Here is a 16,134-nt window from a genome sequence, read left to right on the forward strand (position 1 = left end):
GATGTTTTATGTTTCCATTTTTATAACATTCAAAAACAGATAAAACCAATCTATGATAGTAAAACTCAGAGCAGAGGTTAGCTCTGGGGAGAAGAGAGGAATGGTGCCTGGATGAGGCCTGAAGGGACTTCGGGTGCTGGCGATGTTCTGCTTCTTGACGCGGGTGCTGCTTCCATGCGTGCATTCAGTTTGATCCATCACCAAACCGTACACTTAGGATTAGTATGATGTTCTGTATATACATTACAATTTCTTGAAAGCTGTTAAAAATGAAAAAGCAGAAACTAGCTACTTTTAAGTCCTTACCTTTCTAAGACAGCTGATGTTTAGAGACAACAGTCTCTTCTTTTGCAATATAAATTTTAATACCAAAAGTACCTATCTTAAGATATACATAAAAGCCCATAGTCTTACTACCATGTAATCCCCATTGGCATCTAAAATAATTGCTTCCCATGTGATACTAGTGGTAAAGAACCTGCCTGCCAATGCAGGAGACTTAAGAGACATGGGTTCAATCCCTGGGTCAGGAAGATTCCCTGGAGGAGGGCATGGCAACCCAGTCCAGTAGAATCCCATGGACAGAGGAGTTTAGCAGGCTACAGTCTATAGGGTCGCAAGGAGTCGGACACGACTGAGGCTAAGCATACATGCATGCAATGAGTAATGCATGTGCATAATTAGAGCGTTCAAATAATGCAGTAATAATGTGAAAGTGAAAGTGAAGTTGCTCAGTTGTGTCCGACTCTTTATGACCCCATGGACTGTAGTCCACCAGACTCCTCCCTCTATGGAATTTTCCAGGCAAGAATACTGGAGTGGGTTGCCATTTCCTTCTCCAGGAGATCTTCCCAACCCAGGGCTTGAACCCAGGTCTCCCGCATTGTAGGCAGATGCTTTACCATCTGATCCACCAGGGAAGTCCCTGTACATAATTAGAGCATTCAAATAATGTAGTAATAATGTAAATATGTATTAATATTAAATGAAAAGTGAAAAGCTCTCTGCAAAAAGGAAGCACTCTTGACATTCATTATGATTACATTCAGAAACATGAGTATTTAACCTGAATTTTTTTTGCTATGCCAGCTCCCCAAACATCCCCAATGCAGCCTGTTTTTGAGACAAACCGAGCTGATTGTCCATGGCAGTAAGACAGAGCACCTAGAGGGGAGTGGCATTGAGCAGTGAGGGAAAGGCAAGGTCAGATTATTTCTGATAATTTGAAGTTTGTTTTATGGGTCCTTCTATGCCAAAACAATGAATATAATCAATCTGATTTCGGTGTTGACCATCTGGTGATGTCCATGTATAGAGTTTTCTCTTGTGTTGTTGGAAGAGGGTGTTTGTTATGACCAGTGCATTTTCTTGGCAAAACTCTATTAGTCTTTGCCCTGCTTCATTTCGTATTCCAAGGCCAAATTTTCTTGTTACTCCAGGTGTTTCTTGACTTCCTACTTTTGCATTCCAGTCCCCTATGATGAAAAGGACATCTTTTTTGTGTATTAGTTCTAAAAGGTCTTGCAGGTCTTCATGCGAAGAGTTGACTCATTGGAAAAGACTCTGATGCTGGGAGGGATTGGGGGCAGGAGGAGAAGGGGACGACAGAGGATGAGATGGCTGGATGGCATCACTGACTCGATGGACGTGAGTCTCAGTGAACTCTGGGAGTTGGTGATGGACAGGGAAGCCTGGTGTGCTGCAATTCATGGGGTCGCAACTAGTCAGACACAACTGAGCGACTGATCTGATCTGATCTAATGCTAAAATAAATGCAAAACATATACTTGACAACTATAAAAGATGGTGGACAGAAATCTAAGATGTAAGTAAATGGGAAAATATCCCCTATTCCTATGTCAGAAGACTTAATCTTGTTAAGATGCCCCTATTTCCCAAACTGATCTTCAGATTTCACACAATTCCGATCAGAATCCCAGCTGACGTCTTTGTAGAAACTGATGTGTGTGTGTGCCCAGTTGTGTCCAACTCTTTGCAACCCCATGGACTGTAGCCTGCCAGGCTCCTCTGTCCATGGGATTCTCCAGGCAAGAATACTGGAGTGGGTTGCCATGCCCTCTTCCAGGGGTTCTTTGGGACCCAGGGATCAAACCTGCATCTCCTGCATAGGCAGGCGGGTTCTTTACCACCCTCCCCACCTGGGAAGTGTCACCTAGAAACTGGTAAGCTAATTCTAAAATTCATATGGAATTGAAGGGTACCCAGAAAGATAAAGCAATCCTGGAAAAGAAGAATCCAATAGGTTTCACACATTCTAATTTCAAAACTTACTACTGAGCTGCAGTAATCCAGACAGCATGGTACTTATTGACACAAAGATAGACCTAGAGATCGATGGGATAGAACTGAGAGTGAGAAATAAACCCACATGGGGAAATCCATGGCTGTCCAGTGGCTAATACTCTGTGCTTCCACTGCAGGGAGCACAGGTTTGATCCCTGATGGGGGATCTAAGATCCCACATGTCATGCAGCGCAGCCAGAAAAATGAACCCACACTTCTATAGTCAACTGACTTTCAGCCAGAGTGCCAAGACCATTCAGTAGAGGAAGAAGGCAATCACCAAAGGCCATTACTATGTGATTCCTTTTAGGGGAGGATCCAGAATAGGGACTCTAGAAGTAGATAATGAGTGCTGAAGGCTGCAGTGGGGGCGCAGAGGGGTGACAACTAAAGGACTGGATGAAAATGTCCTAGAATTGACTTGTGATGGGTGCATATACCTGTTCAGTTCAGTTCAGTCACTCAGTTGTGTCCAACTCTTTGCGACCCCATGGATCGCAGCACGCCAGGCCTCCCTGTCCATCACCAACTCCTGGAGTTCACCCAGACTCACGTCCATCGAGTCAGTGATGCCATCCAGCCATCTCATCCTCTGTCGTCCCCTTCTCCTCCTGCCCCCAATCCCTCCCAGCATCACAGTCTTTTCCAATGAGTCAACTCTTTGCATCAGGTGGCCAAAGTACTGAGGTTTCAGCTTTAGCATCATTCCTTCCAAAGAAATCCCAGGGCTGATCTCCTTCAGAATGGACTGGTTGGATCTCCTTGCAGTCCAAGGGACTCTCAAGAATCTTCTCCAACACCACAGTTCAAAAGCATCAGTTCTTCAGCGCTCAGCCTTCTTCACAGTCCAACTCTCACATCCATACATGACCACAGGAAAAACCATAGCCTTGACTAGACGAACCTTTGTTGGCAAAGTAATGTCTCTGCTTTTCAATATGCTATCTAGGTTGGTCATAATTTTCCTTCCAAGGACTAAGCGTCTTTTAATTTCATGGCGGCAGTCACCATCTGCAGTGATTTTGGAGCCCAGAAAAATAAAGTCTGACACTGTTTCCACTGTTTCCCCATCTATTTGCCATGAAGTGATGGGACCGGATGCCATGATCTTCGTTTTCTGAATGATGAGCTTTAAGCCAATTTTTTCACTCTCCACTTTCACTTTCATCAAGAGGCTTTTGAGTTCCTCTTCACTTTCTGCCATAAGGGTGGTGTCATCTGCATATCTCAGGTTATTGATATTTCTCCCGGCAATCTTGATTCCAGCTTGTGCTTCTTCCAGTCCAGCATTTCTCATAATGTACTCGACATTCTAGGAATCAGCAAACTAAAATGGACTGGAATGGGTGAATTTAACTCAGATGAGCATTATATCTACTACTGTGGGCAGGAATCCCTTAGAAGAAATGGAGTAGCCATAATGGTCAACAAAAGAGTCCAAATAGGGGATATTTTCCCATTACTTACATCTTAGATTTCTGTCCACCATCTTTTATAGTTGTCAAGTATATGTTTTGCATTTATTTTAGCATTAGATCAGATCAGATCAGTCGCTCAGTCGTGTCCGACTAGTTGCGACTAGTTGCGACCCCATCAATTGCAGCACACCAGGCTTCCCTGTCCATCACCAACTCCCAGAGTTCACTGAGACTCACGTCCATCGAGTCAGTGATGCCATCCAGCCATCTCATCCTCTGTCGTCCCCTTCTCCTCCTGCCCCCAATCCCTCCCAGCATCAGAGTCTTTTCCAATGAGTCAACTCTTCGCATGAAGACCTATAAGACCTTTTAGAACTAATACACAAAAAAGATGTCCTTTTCATCATAGGGGACTGGAATGCAAAAGTAGGAAGTCAAGAAACACCTGGAGTAACAAGAAAATTCGACGTTCACTCTGGCCATCTCCTGTTTGACTTCTTCCAATTGGCCTTGATTCATGGACCTGACTTTCCAGGTTCCTATGCAGTATTGCTCTTTACAGCATGGGACCTTGCTTCAATCACCAGTCACATCCACAGCTGTGTATTGTTTTTGCTTTGGCTCCATACCTTCATTCTTTTTGGAGTTATTTCTCCACTGATCTCCAGTAGCATATTGGGCACCTTCTGACCTGGGGAGTTTCTATTTCAGTATCCTATCATTTGCCTTTTAATACTGTTCATGGGGTTCTCAAAGCAAGAATACTGAAGTGGTTTGCCATTCCCTTCTCCAGTGGACCACATCCTGTCAGACCTCTCCACCATGACCCTCCCATCTTGGGTGGCCCCACACGGCATGGCTTAGTTTCATTGAGTTATACAAGGCTGTGGTCCGTGTGATCAGATTGGCTAGTTTTCTGTGATTATGCTTTCAGTGTGTCTGCCCTCTGATATCTCTCGCAACACCTACCATCTTACTTGGGTTTCTCTTACCTTGGACGTGGGGTATCTCTTCACGGCTGCTCCAGCAAAGCGCAGCTGTTGCTCCTTACCTTGGACGAGGGGTATCTCCTCATGGCTGCCCCTCCTGACCTTGAATGTGGAGTAGCTCCTCTCGGCCCTCCTGCACCCGCGCAGCCACTGGTCCTTGGACGTGGAGTAGCTCCTCTTGGCCTTCCTACACCCACGCCACCGCCACTCCTTGGATGTTGGTTTTCAGCTCTTCCTAAAAATCAGGAATGGATGTGGATATTTAATTACATTTCTTGGGGTGCTGATCTAGTAGTTTTTTACTCTGTTAATGTGATCTCATATTAGTTTCTTACTACTGGCTATCTGCCTGCAATGCAGGAGAGCCGGGTTCAATTCCTGGGTTGGGAAGATCCCCTGGAGGAGGAAATGGCAACCCATTCCAGTATTCTTGCCTGGAAAATCCCATGGACAGAGAAGCCTGGCAGGTTACAGTCCATGGGGTTGCAAGAGTCAGACACGACTTAGTGACTAAACCACCACCACCGGACTAGCCTGGTATTCAGGGAACCAACTCTTGGTCATGTATTATTTTAAAATTTACTGAAAATATGTTTTTGCTAATATTCTGTTGAACATTTTAGAATGAATGTTATTAAAGTATTTTTCTACAGTTTTCTACTTTTGTTCTAAATGTTCTTTGTATAAATATTGTGTAGAGCTGATAAAGAAAAATTTGGAAGGTTCTTTTCTTGCTCCTTTTTTACTGTATTCTTTCCCTTATTATTATTATTTTTTTTTTTGTTATTGCTTGCTCTGAGTATTGCATTTTACATACATAACTGATCACTGGTTTTGGCATTTTTACAAGTTCAAGTGAAGTGCGAGAATCTTATTTCCCTCTGTCTCGTTACCATCCTACATTTATAATTGTTTAAATATTTCCTGTATATACTTTGAGAATCACATCAGATAATGTTATAATTTTTGCTCCAATCCTCAAAGTTAATTTAGAAAAGTTAAACAAAGAAGGCTACATCTTTGCTTTCACCTGTACCCTTTTTGTTGTATTCTATTCTGTCTTGAGATTCTAAGATTCCTTCTTTTATTGTGTTTTTCTTTTTCAAGGACTCTCTTTGAACATTGTTTAGGGTAGGTACTTATAATATTTCATTTCCTTTACCTGATAACATTTTCATTTTCCCTGCATTTCTGAAGGACAGGTTCACTGAATATAGAATTACAGAATAAATGTATACTTAAATAACTATCAAATTATAGTTATTTTCTTTCAGCACTTGGAAACTGTTGTGTCACTTCTTTCTGGTCTTCATGGTTTCTGATGAGAAATCTGCTGTGATTTGAATTATTTATACCCTATTGATAGGTATTATTTGTGTCTTGCTGCTACAAGAATTTTTTCCTTTGTTTTTAGTTTTTAAGTTTGATTATGACATGTAGGGAAAACCACTAGACCATTCAGGTATGACCTAAATCTAATCCCTTATGATTATACAATGGAAGTGAGAAATAGATTTAAGGGCCTAGATCTGAAAGATAGAGTGTCTGATGAACTATGGAATGAGGTTCGTGATATTGTACAGGAGAAAGGGATCAAGACCATCCCCATGGAAAAAAAAAAAGCAAAAAAGAAAAATGGCTGTCTGGGGAGGCCTTACAAATAGCTGTGAAAAGAAGAGAAGCGAAAAGCAAAGGAGAAAAGGAAAGATAATAAGCATCTGAATGCAGAGTTCCAAAGAATAGCAAGAAGAGATAAGAAAGCCTTCTTCAGCGATCAATGAAAGAAATAGAGGAAAACAACAGAATGGGAAAGACTAGAGATCTCTTCAAGAAAATTAGAGATACCAAGGGAACATTTCATGCAAAGATGGGCTCCATAAAGGAGAGAAATGATATGGACCTAACAGAAGCAGAAGATATTAAGAAGAGGTGGCGAGAATACACAGAAGAACTGTACAAAAAGATCTTCACAACCCAGATAATCACGATGATGTGATCACTCACCTAGAGCCAGACATCCTGGAATGTGAAGTCAAGTGGGTCTTAGAAAGCATGACTATGAACAAAGCTAGTGGAGGTGATGGAATTCCAGTTGAGCTATTTCAAATCCTGGAAGATGATGCTGTGAAAGTGTTGCACTCAACATGCCAGCAAATTTGGAAAACTCAGCAGTGGCCACAGGACTGGAAAAGGTCAGGTTTCATTCTAATCCCAAAGAAAGGCAATGCCAAAGAATGCTCAAACTACTGCACAATTGCACTCATCTCACACACTAGTAAAGTAATGCTCAAAATTCTTCAAGACAGGCTTTAGCAATACGTGAACCATGAACTTCCAGATGTTTAAGCTGGTTTTAGAAAAGGCAGAGGAACCAGAGATCAAATTGCCAACATCCACTGGATCATGGAAAAAGCAAGAGAGTTCCAGAATAACATCTATTTCTGCTTTATTGACTATGCCAAAGCTTTGACTGTGTGGATCACAACAAACTGTGGAAAATTCTGAAAGAGATGGGAATACCAGACCACCTGATCTGCCTCTTGAGAAATCTGTATGCAGGTCAGGAAGCAACAGTTAGAACTGGACATGGAACAACAGACTGCTTCCAAATAGGAAAAAGAGTACATCAAGGCTGTATATTGTCACCCTGCTTATTTAACTCATATGTAGACTACATCATGAGAAACACTGGACTGGAAGAAACACAAGCTGGAATCAAGATTGCTGGGAGAAATATCAATAACCTCAGATATGCAGATGATACCACCCTTATGGCAGAAAGTGAAGAGGAACTAAAAAGCCTCTTGATGAAAGTGAAAGAAGAGAGTGAAAAAGTTGACTTAAAGCTGAACATTCAGAAAACAAAGATCATGGCATCCGGTCCCATCATTTCATGGGAAATAGATGGGGAAAGTGTGGAAACAGTGTCAGAATTTATTTTGGGGGCTCCAAAATCACTGCAGGTGCAGCCATGAAATTAAGCTTACTCCTTGGAAGAAAAGTTATGACCAACCTAGACAGCATATTCAAATGCAGAGACATTGCTTTGCCAACAAAAGTTCGTCTAGTCAAGGCTATGGTTTTTCTTGTGGTCATGTATGGATGTGAGAGTTGGACTGTGAAGGCTGAGCGCCAAAGAATTGATGCTTTTGACCTGTGGTGTTGGAGAAGACTCTTGAGAGTCCCTTGGACTGCAAGGAGATCCAACCAGTCCATTCTGAAGGAGATCAGCCGTGGGATTTCTTTGGAAGGAATGATGCTAAAGCTGAAACTCAGTACTTTGGCCACCTCATGCGAAGAGTTGACTCATTGGAAAAGACTCTGATGCTGGGAGGGATTGGGGGCAAGAGGAGAAGGGGACGACAGAGGATGAGATGGTTGGATGGTATCACTGACTCGATGAACGTGAGTCTGAGTGAACTCCGGGAATTGGTGATGGACAGGGAGGCTTGGTGTGCTGAGATTCATGGGGTGGTAAAGAGTTGGACATGACTGAGCGACTGAGCTGATGACATGTACTGATAATGAATTTCTTTGTGTTTATCCTGTATGTGTTTGCTTAGCTTTTAAAATCTGTATATTTATGTCTTTTACTGAATCTGAAAAATTTTCAGTCATTATTTATTTGAAGGCTTATTCAGCCCCCTCTTTTTCTCCTTTTCACTTGGGACTCAAATGACACAAATGTCAGCACTTTCATTAGACTCCCATAAGCCCCTGAGGTTTTGGTTTGGTCATGGTTTTGATTTTAGTTTTATTCACTCTATTTTCTCTTTCTTGTTTAGACTGGACAATTTTTACTGTATTAATTTCCAGATCATGAATTCTTTCCTCTGTCCTCTCCATTTTGTTGTTGAGAGAAACAACATAAAACTCCACTGAGTTTAAAAATTTTAGTTATTGTATTTTTTAATTCTAAGATTTCTATTTGGTTTTCATTTATATCTTTATTACTGAAACTTATTATTATATCTTTATTGCTGAAACTTTTTCACATTTACATTTGTTTACAGAATTTTGTAACTGTTCCTTGAGGCATTTTTAAAATTTAGAACTGCTTTAGAGTGTTTGTCAAGAAGCAAATAATAAAATGAAAGTAGAAATGAATAAAAGTGAAAGCAAAAACAATAAGAAAAAGCAATGCAATGAGCTGATTCTCAGTTTAACTGTAGAATTACCAAACATGTTTAAAAGTTAACACCAATTTTACACAATCTCTTCCAGCAAGATAAGAAGGTGAAAACATTTCTGAAACCAGTACTGCCTCAAAAATTACCACAAATACAGTACAAGAAAATACAATCATCTATCAAAATCTCCCATGACTTTGTTGCAAAATTCCTCAACAGAATGCTAACAAATTGAACCCAGCATTGTGGTTTTTGTGTGTGTGTGTGTGTGTGTGTGTGTTTAAAATGATATACCATCACCAAATGCGACTATTCCTGCTATGTGAGACTAGATCAATGTTTGAAAATCAATTACCTTAAGCAATGGCACCCCACTCCAGCACTCTTGCCTGGAAAATCCCATGGATGGAGGAGCCTGGTAGGCTGCAGTCCATGGGGTCGCTAACAGTTGGACATGACTGAGTGACTTCACTTTCACTTTTCACTTTCATGCATTGGAGAAGGAAATGGCAACCCACTCCAGTGTTCTTGCCTGGAGAACCCCAGGGACAGGGGAGCCTGGTGGGCTGCCATCTGTGGTGTCACACAGAGTCGGACACGACTGAAGCAACTTAGCAGCAGCAACCATATGGACAAGTTAAGAACAAATAATATATGATTTATCAATCAATGCAGGAAGAGCATTGGACAAAATCTAATAAACACATTATGAAAACTCTCATCAATCTAGTAATAGAGGGAAAATTTTCAACTTAATGAAGAGCACCTACAAAGAAACCTATAACTAACATCATAGTTAAAGGAAAGACAATGCTTTCCCCTTAAGACTGTGATTGAGGCAAGGATGTCTCCTCTTAGCACTGTTATTCTGACCACCTGGCAACATGGCATTGGAGGTCCTAACTGCTGTAATAAGACAGTAAAAAGAAACAAAATGCTCACAGATTGAAAAGGAAGAAAAGAACTCCTTATTTTCTGATAACATTATCTATGTAAAAAATACTAATGAATCTACAAAATCCTCACAAAATTTCACCACATATGAGTTCATCAGGTCACAGGACATAAAATCATCAAAGAATTAACTGAAATTCTACTTATTAAAAAAGAACATGTAGAAACAAATTTAAAGCATGATTCCATTTCTAATTTCCCAATAAAATGAAAGACTTACCTATAAGTGTAACACATTCAGGGTCTGTATACTTAAATTTGCAAAATTCCAAGGAAAGAAATAGAGAAAGACTTAAAAAATAGAAGATAAGTCCTACGTTCATGGATTGGAAGACTCAACTTAGTAAAGATGTTGATTCTCTGCAAATTCTCTAGTTTTAATAAAGTTTCTATCAAACCACCACTTAATTTTGTTTGTTTTTGTGGACATCAACAAGCTTTTTGTAAAATCTATATGGGAAGGTATGGTAGTAGAGTAGGTAAAACAACTTGAAAAGAATAAAGTCGTAGGAAAAACTTTGATACTAAAGCTTACTATATAGCTTTACAGTAGTCAGGACAGAGTGGTACTGGTAAAGGGATGTCTGTGTGTATGTGTGTGTGTGCTTAGCTGCTCAGTCATGTCTGACTGTTTGTGACCTCATAGACTATAGCCCACCAAGCTCTTCTGTCCTTGGAATTATCCAAGCAAGAATACTGGAGTGGGGAGCCATTCCTGATAGCTTATGGTGAATGGTGTCAGATACGAGACCTCCGAAGAAGAAAAATTAGCTTTGGGACCAGAGACAAGGCTTAAGGCGCTTAGAGCTTCATGTGGCAAAAGTTTTATCACAGTGAAAAAGGGACAGAGAGAGTGTTTGACACAGACATCGAAGGGGCAGAGAGCGCCCCACTGGCCTGTCTTATCAGGCCTGTCTTTATATACTTTTTCAGTTGGTTATTAACAATAGAAAGGTCTTAACAAACCCACTCGGCAACATGCATCTTAAGATAACAGGATTAGTCAGAAGGTTCTTAAGAAGAAACGTGTCCTCGAGCAAGATACATTGTTGTTATACAACTGTTCAGATCAGATCAGATCAGTCACTCAGTCATGTCCGACTCTTTGTGACCCTGTGAATCGCAGCACACCAAGCCTCCCTGTCCATCACCAACTCCCGGAGTTCACTCAGACTCACCTCCATCGAGTCAGTGATGCCATCCAGCCATCTCATCCTCTGTCGTCCCCTTCTCCTCCTGCCCCCAATCCCTCCCAGCATCAGAGTCTTTTCCAATGAGTCAACTCTTCACACGAGGTGGCCAAAGTACTGGAGTTCCAGCTTTAGCATCATTCCTTCCAAAGAAATCACAGGGCTGATCTCTAGAAAGGACTGGCTGGATCTCCTTGCAGTCCAAGGGACTCTCAAGAGTCTTCTCCAACACCACAGTTCAAAAGCATCAATTCTTCGGCGCTCAGCCTTCTTCACAGTCCAACTCTCACATCCATACATGACCACAGGAAAAACCATAGCCTTGACTAGACGAACCTTTGTTGGCAAAGTAATGTCTCTGCTTTTCAATATGCTATCTAGGTTGGTCATAACTTTCCTTCCAAGGAGTAAGGGTCTTTTAAATTCATGGCTGCAATCACCATCTGCAGTGATTTTGGAGCCCAGAAAAACAAAGTCTGACACTGTTTCCACTGTTTCCCCATCTAGTTCCCATGAAGTGATGGGACCAGATGCCATGATCTTCGTTTTCTGAATGATGAGCTTTAAGCCAACATTTTCACTCTCCACTTTCACTTTCATTAAGAGGATTTTTAGTTCCTCTTCACTTTCTGCCATAGGGTGGTGTCATCTGCATATCTGAGGTTATTGACATTTCTCCCAGCAATCTTGACTCCAGCTTGTGTTTCTTCCAGTCCAGCGTTTCTCATGATGTACTCTGCATATAAGTTAAATAAACAGGGTGACAATATACAGCCTTGATGTACTCCTTTTCCTATTTGGAACCAGTGTGTTGTTCCATGTCCAGTTCTAACTGTTGCTTCCTGACCTGCATACAGATTTCTCAAGAGGCAGATGAGGTGGTCTGGTATTCCCATCTCTTTCAGAATTTTCCACAGTTTATTGTGATCCACACAGTCAAAGGCTTTGGCATAGTCAATAAAGCAGAAATAGATGTTTTTCTGGAACTCTCTTGCTTTTTGCGTGATCCAGCAGATGTTGGCAATTTGATCTCTGGTTCCTCTGCCTTTTCTAAAACCACCTTGAACATCAGGAAGTTCACGGTTCACATATTGCTGAAGCCTGGCTTGGAGAATTTTGAGCATTACTTTACTAGCGTGTGAGATGAGTGCAATTGTGCTGTTAGTACAGAGTTTAAGGAAAAACATACCTCTGAGTAAGATGAGTTGTTTTATTGTGTAATCATTAGCTCTGGGCTTAAAGAAAGTTAGTCTTAGAAGAAATAGATTGTTGCCATAACAACTCAGAGCTCAAGAAAAAAAATCTTACATGACTAAGAAAAAGGAGAGTAGAAAAAAAAGTTTGTCCTTTACTCCTCCTCAAGAGCCCTAGACTCCTTATCTACCTACCTAAGAACTAGCTCTCTCATTCCCTTCTCCAAGCCAGGCTTCACCAGTACATGAACCGTGAACTTCCAGATGTTCAGGCTGGTTTTAGAAAAGGCAGAGGAACCAGAGATCAAATTGCCAACATCCGCTGGATCATCGAAAAAGCAAGAGTTCCAGAAAAAAATCTATTTCTGCTTTATTGACTATGCCAAAGCCTTTGACTGTGTGGATCACAATAAACTGTGGAAAATTCTGAAAGAGATGGGAATACCAGACCACCTCATCTGCCTCTTGAGAAATCTGTATGCAGGTCAGGAAGCAACACTTAGAACTGGACATGAAACAACAGACTGGTTCCAAATAGGAAATGGAGTACGTCAAGGCTGTATATTGTCACCCTGCTTATTTAACTTATATGCAGAGTACATCATGAGAAATGCTGGGCTGGAAGAAGTACAAGCTGGAATCAAGATTGCCGGGAAACATACCAATAACCTCAGATATGCAGATGACACCACCCTTATGGCAGAACGTGAAGAGGAACTCAAAAGCCTCTTGATGAAAATGAAAGAGGAGAGTGAAAAAGTTGGCTTAAAGCTCAACATTCAGAAAACGAAGATCATGGCATCTGGTCCCATCACTTCATGGGAACTAGATGGGGAAACAGTGGAAACAGTGTCAGACTTTATTTTTCTGGGCTCCAAAATCACTACAGATGGTGACTGCAGCCATGAAATTAAAAGATGCTTACTCCTTGGAAGGAAAGTTATGACCAACCTAGATAGCACAGAGAAAAGCAGTGATACTACTTTGCCAAAAAAGGTCCATCTAGTCAAGGCTATGGGTTTTTCCAGTGGTCATGTATGGATGTGAGAGTTGGACTGTGAAGAAAGCTGAGCGCCGAAGAATTGATGCTTTTGTACTGTGGTGTTGGAGAAGAGTCTTGAGAGTTCCTTGGACTACAAGGAGATCCAGCCACTCCATCCTGAAAGAGATAAGTCCTGGGCGTTCATTGGAAGAACTGATGCTGAAGCTGAAACTCCAATACTTTGGCCACCTCATGGGGAGAGCTGACCCTGGAAAAGACCCTGATGCTGGGAGAGATTGGGGGCAGGAGGAGAAGGGGACAACAGAGGATGAGATGGCTGGATGGCATCACTGACTTGATGGACATGAATTTGCGTGAACCCCAGGAGTTGGTGATGGAGAGGGAGGCTGTCGTGCTGCGATTCACAGGGTCGAAAAGAGTCGGACACGACTGAGTGACTGAACTGAACTGAACTGAACTTCCCTTCTCCAGACTATCTTCATGGCCCAGGGATTGAACCTGGGGCTCTGCATTGCAGGTGGATTCTTTACCATCTGAGTCACCAGTGAAGCCTGGCAAGGGATAGACACAAAGATTAATGGAACCAAAGAGAGATCCCAGAAATTCATCTACACAAATATGTCCAACTTATGTTGACAAAGGTGAAAAGCCATTCAAACAAGGAAAGATAGCATTTTCAAGAAAGTGTGCTAGAGAAACGAGACATTAAATGAGCCTCAACCCAAATATCATGTCTATATGAATCACAGACTTAAAAGTATAAAATAAAAACTGTTAGAGAAAAAAAAATGGGAGAAAGTCTTGAGGTTCTTGTGCTAAAGAATTCTTACACTTGACACCAAAAGTATGATCCATAAGAGAAAAATATTGATAAATTATACCTCATCAAAATTAAAATATTTGCTCTGTAAAAGACTTTGTTAAGAGGATGAAAAGGTAAGCATATCTACAGACTAAGAAAAAATTTTGCAAATCATATATTTGAAAAGGGACTTGTATGCAGAATATACAAATAACTCTCAAAATTCAATGTCAAAAAAACAATTGAATTAGAAAATGGGGAAAAGTTATGAACAGATATTTCTATTCATGAGGATATATAGATGGAAAACAAGCACAGGTAAAGAAGTTCAATATCAGTAGTCATTTGAATTTACAAATTCAAACTACAATGAGATATTGCTACACAACTTCCAAAATAATTAAAATAAAAAATATTGATAACACCAAATGCTGAATAGGCAGAGAGACTTCATCACTCATTTATTGCTTGTAGGAATGTAAAATAAACATCCACTCTGGAAAACAGTTTAGCAATTAAAAAACAAAAAACAAACTGAAGAGGTAACTACCATACGAATCACAAACTGCACTTGAGCATTTATCCCTGAGAAATGGAAGCTTCAATTCACACAAAAATGTATATATAAGTGTGCACAGTAGATTTATCAGTAATAGCTCCAACTGGGGCTAAGAAGAGGAAGTTCGTCGCTGATGGCATCTTCAAAGGTGAACTGAATGAGTCTTTCACTGAGGAGCTGGCTGAGGTGAGGTCCATGTTACACCAACCAGGACAGAAATCCTTATCTTGGCCACCAGGACACAGAATGTTCTTGGTGAGAAGGGCCGATGGATTCCGGGAATTGACTGCTGTGGTTCAGAAGAAATTTGGCTTCCCTGACGGCAGAGTAGAGCTTTATGCTGAAAAGGGAGCCACAGGAGGTCTGTGTGCCATTCCCAGGCAGAGTCTCTGTGTTATAGACTGGTCGGTCCTCCACTTCCTGTGCGGCGGGCCTGCCGTGGTACGCTGCAGCTCCTCCTGGAGAGGGGGGCCAAAGGCTGCGAGGCGGTAGTGTCTGGGAAACTCTGAGGACAGAGGGCTAAATCCACGCATGGCTAAGCCCACGCAGATGGCCTCATGAGCCACAGTGGGGACCTGTTAACTACTATGTTGAGCCTGCTGTGTGCCCTATGCTGCTCAGACAGGGTGTGCTGGGCGTCAAGGGAAAGAGCATGCTGCCTTGGGACCCAGCTGGTAAGACTGGTCCTAAGAAGCCTCTGCCTGAGGACGTGAGCATTGTGGAAGCCAAAGATGAAAAGCGCCCACCACCCTTGTCTCTAAACAGAAGAGTGGGAAGCCTGAGCCGCCTGCATGCCCCAGCTGGTACCCACAGCAAAATAGGTCTCCTTGGCCACTGGATCTGGAGTTTGGATGCTGCTCTATAAAGATGTTTAAAGAAAAAAAAATAACTCCAACTGGAAACAATTCAGTTGTTCTTCAAGGGATGAATGGTTAAACAAATTTGTACATCTGTATCATGGAATTCTATTCAGTAATAAAAAGGAATAAACTACACACAACAATCAAGATCTTAAGGAAATTATGCTGAGTGAGAAAAACCAATCTCCAAAAGTTACATACTGAATGATTCCATTTCTATAATATTCTTGAAAATGAAAGTCGCTTAGTCTTGTCTGACTCTTTGCAACCCCATGGACTATACAGTCCATGGAATCTCCAGGTCAGAATACTGGAGAGGGTAGTCTTTCCCTTCTCCAGAGGATCTTCCCAATCCAAGGGATCCAACCCAGGTCTCTTAAACTAATGTAATTATAGACATGAGAAACCAATGAGTGGTTTCTAGGAGTTAGGATTTGAGGGAGGGTTAGCTCCAAAAGGGTAGCCCAAGGGAGCCTTGCGGTGACGGAGCAGTTCTGGACCTCAAGATGCTAGATACACAAAGCTCCTATGTGACAAATTTCATAGAACCACACACACACACACACACACGCATGCACATGATTGTTTATACAACTGGCAACACCTTAATAAACTCTGTGGGTTGTACTAATGTCAGTATCATGGATCTGATATTATAGTCACGCAAAATGCTACCTTCGTGGGATTAGGGGTACAGAGCACACAGGATGTACTATACGTTTTTCCCTACCT

General features: G+C 41.5%; 1 long non-coding RNA gene and 1 pseudogene across 1 annotated transcript in view; one reads left to right on the forward strand and one right to left on the reverse strand.

Moving 5' to 3' along the window:
• The window catches only part of LOC133234089 (uncharacterized), a 51,453-nt gene continuing 35,319 nt past the window's right edge, over positions 1-16,134 (reverse strand). Inside the window, exons 3-4 of the long non-coding RNA XR_009732004.1 lie at positions 4,715-4,946; positions 1-260 (exon numbers count right to left, since the gene is read on the reverse strand). This is a non-coding gene — a long non-coding RNA (uncharacterized LOC133234089). The remainder of the gene's footprint in view (positions 261-4,714; positions 4,947-16,134) is intronic.
• Positions 10,774-15,484, forward strand: LOC133234053 (small ribosomal subunit protein uS3-like; annotated as a pseudogene).

Source organism: Bos javanicus, chromosome 21 (assembly GCF_032452875.1).
Source record: "Bos javanicus breed banteng chromosome 21, ARS-OSU_banteng_1.0, whole genome shotgun sequence".
NCBI classification, from domain to species: domain Eukaryota; kingdom Metazoa; phylum Chordata; class Mammalia; order Artiodactyla; family Bovidae; genus Bos; species Bos javanicus.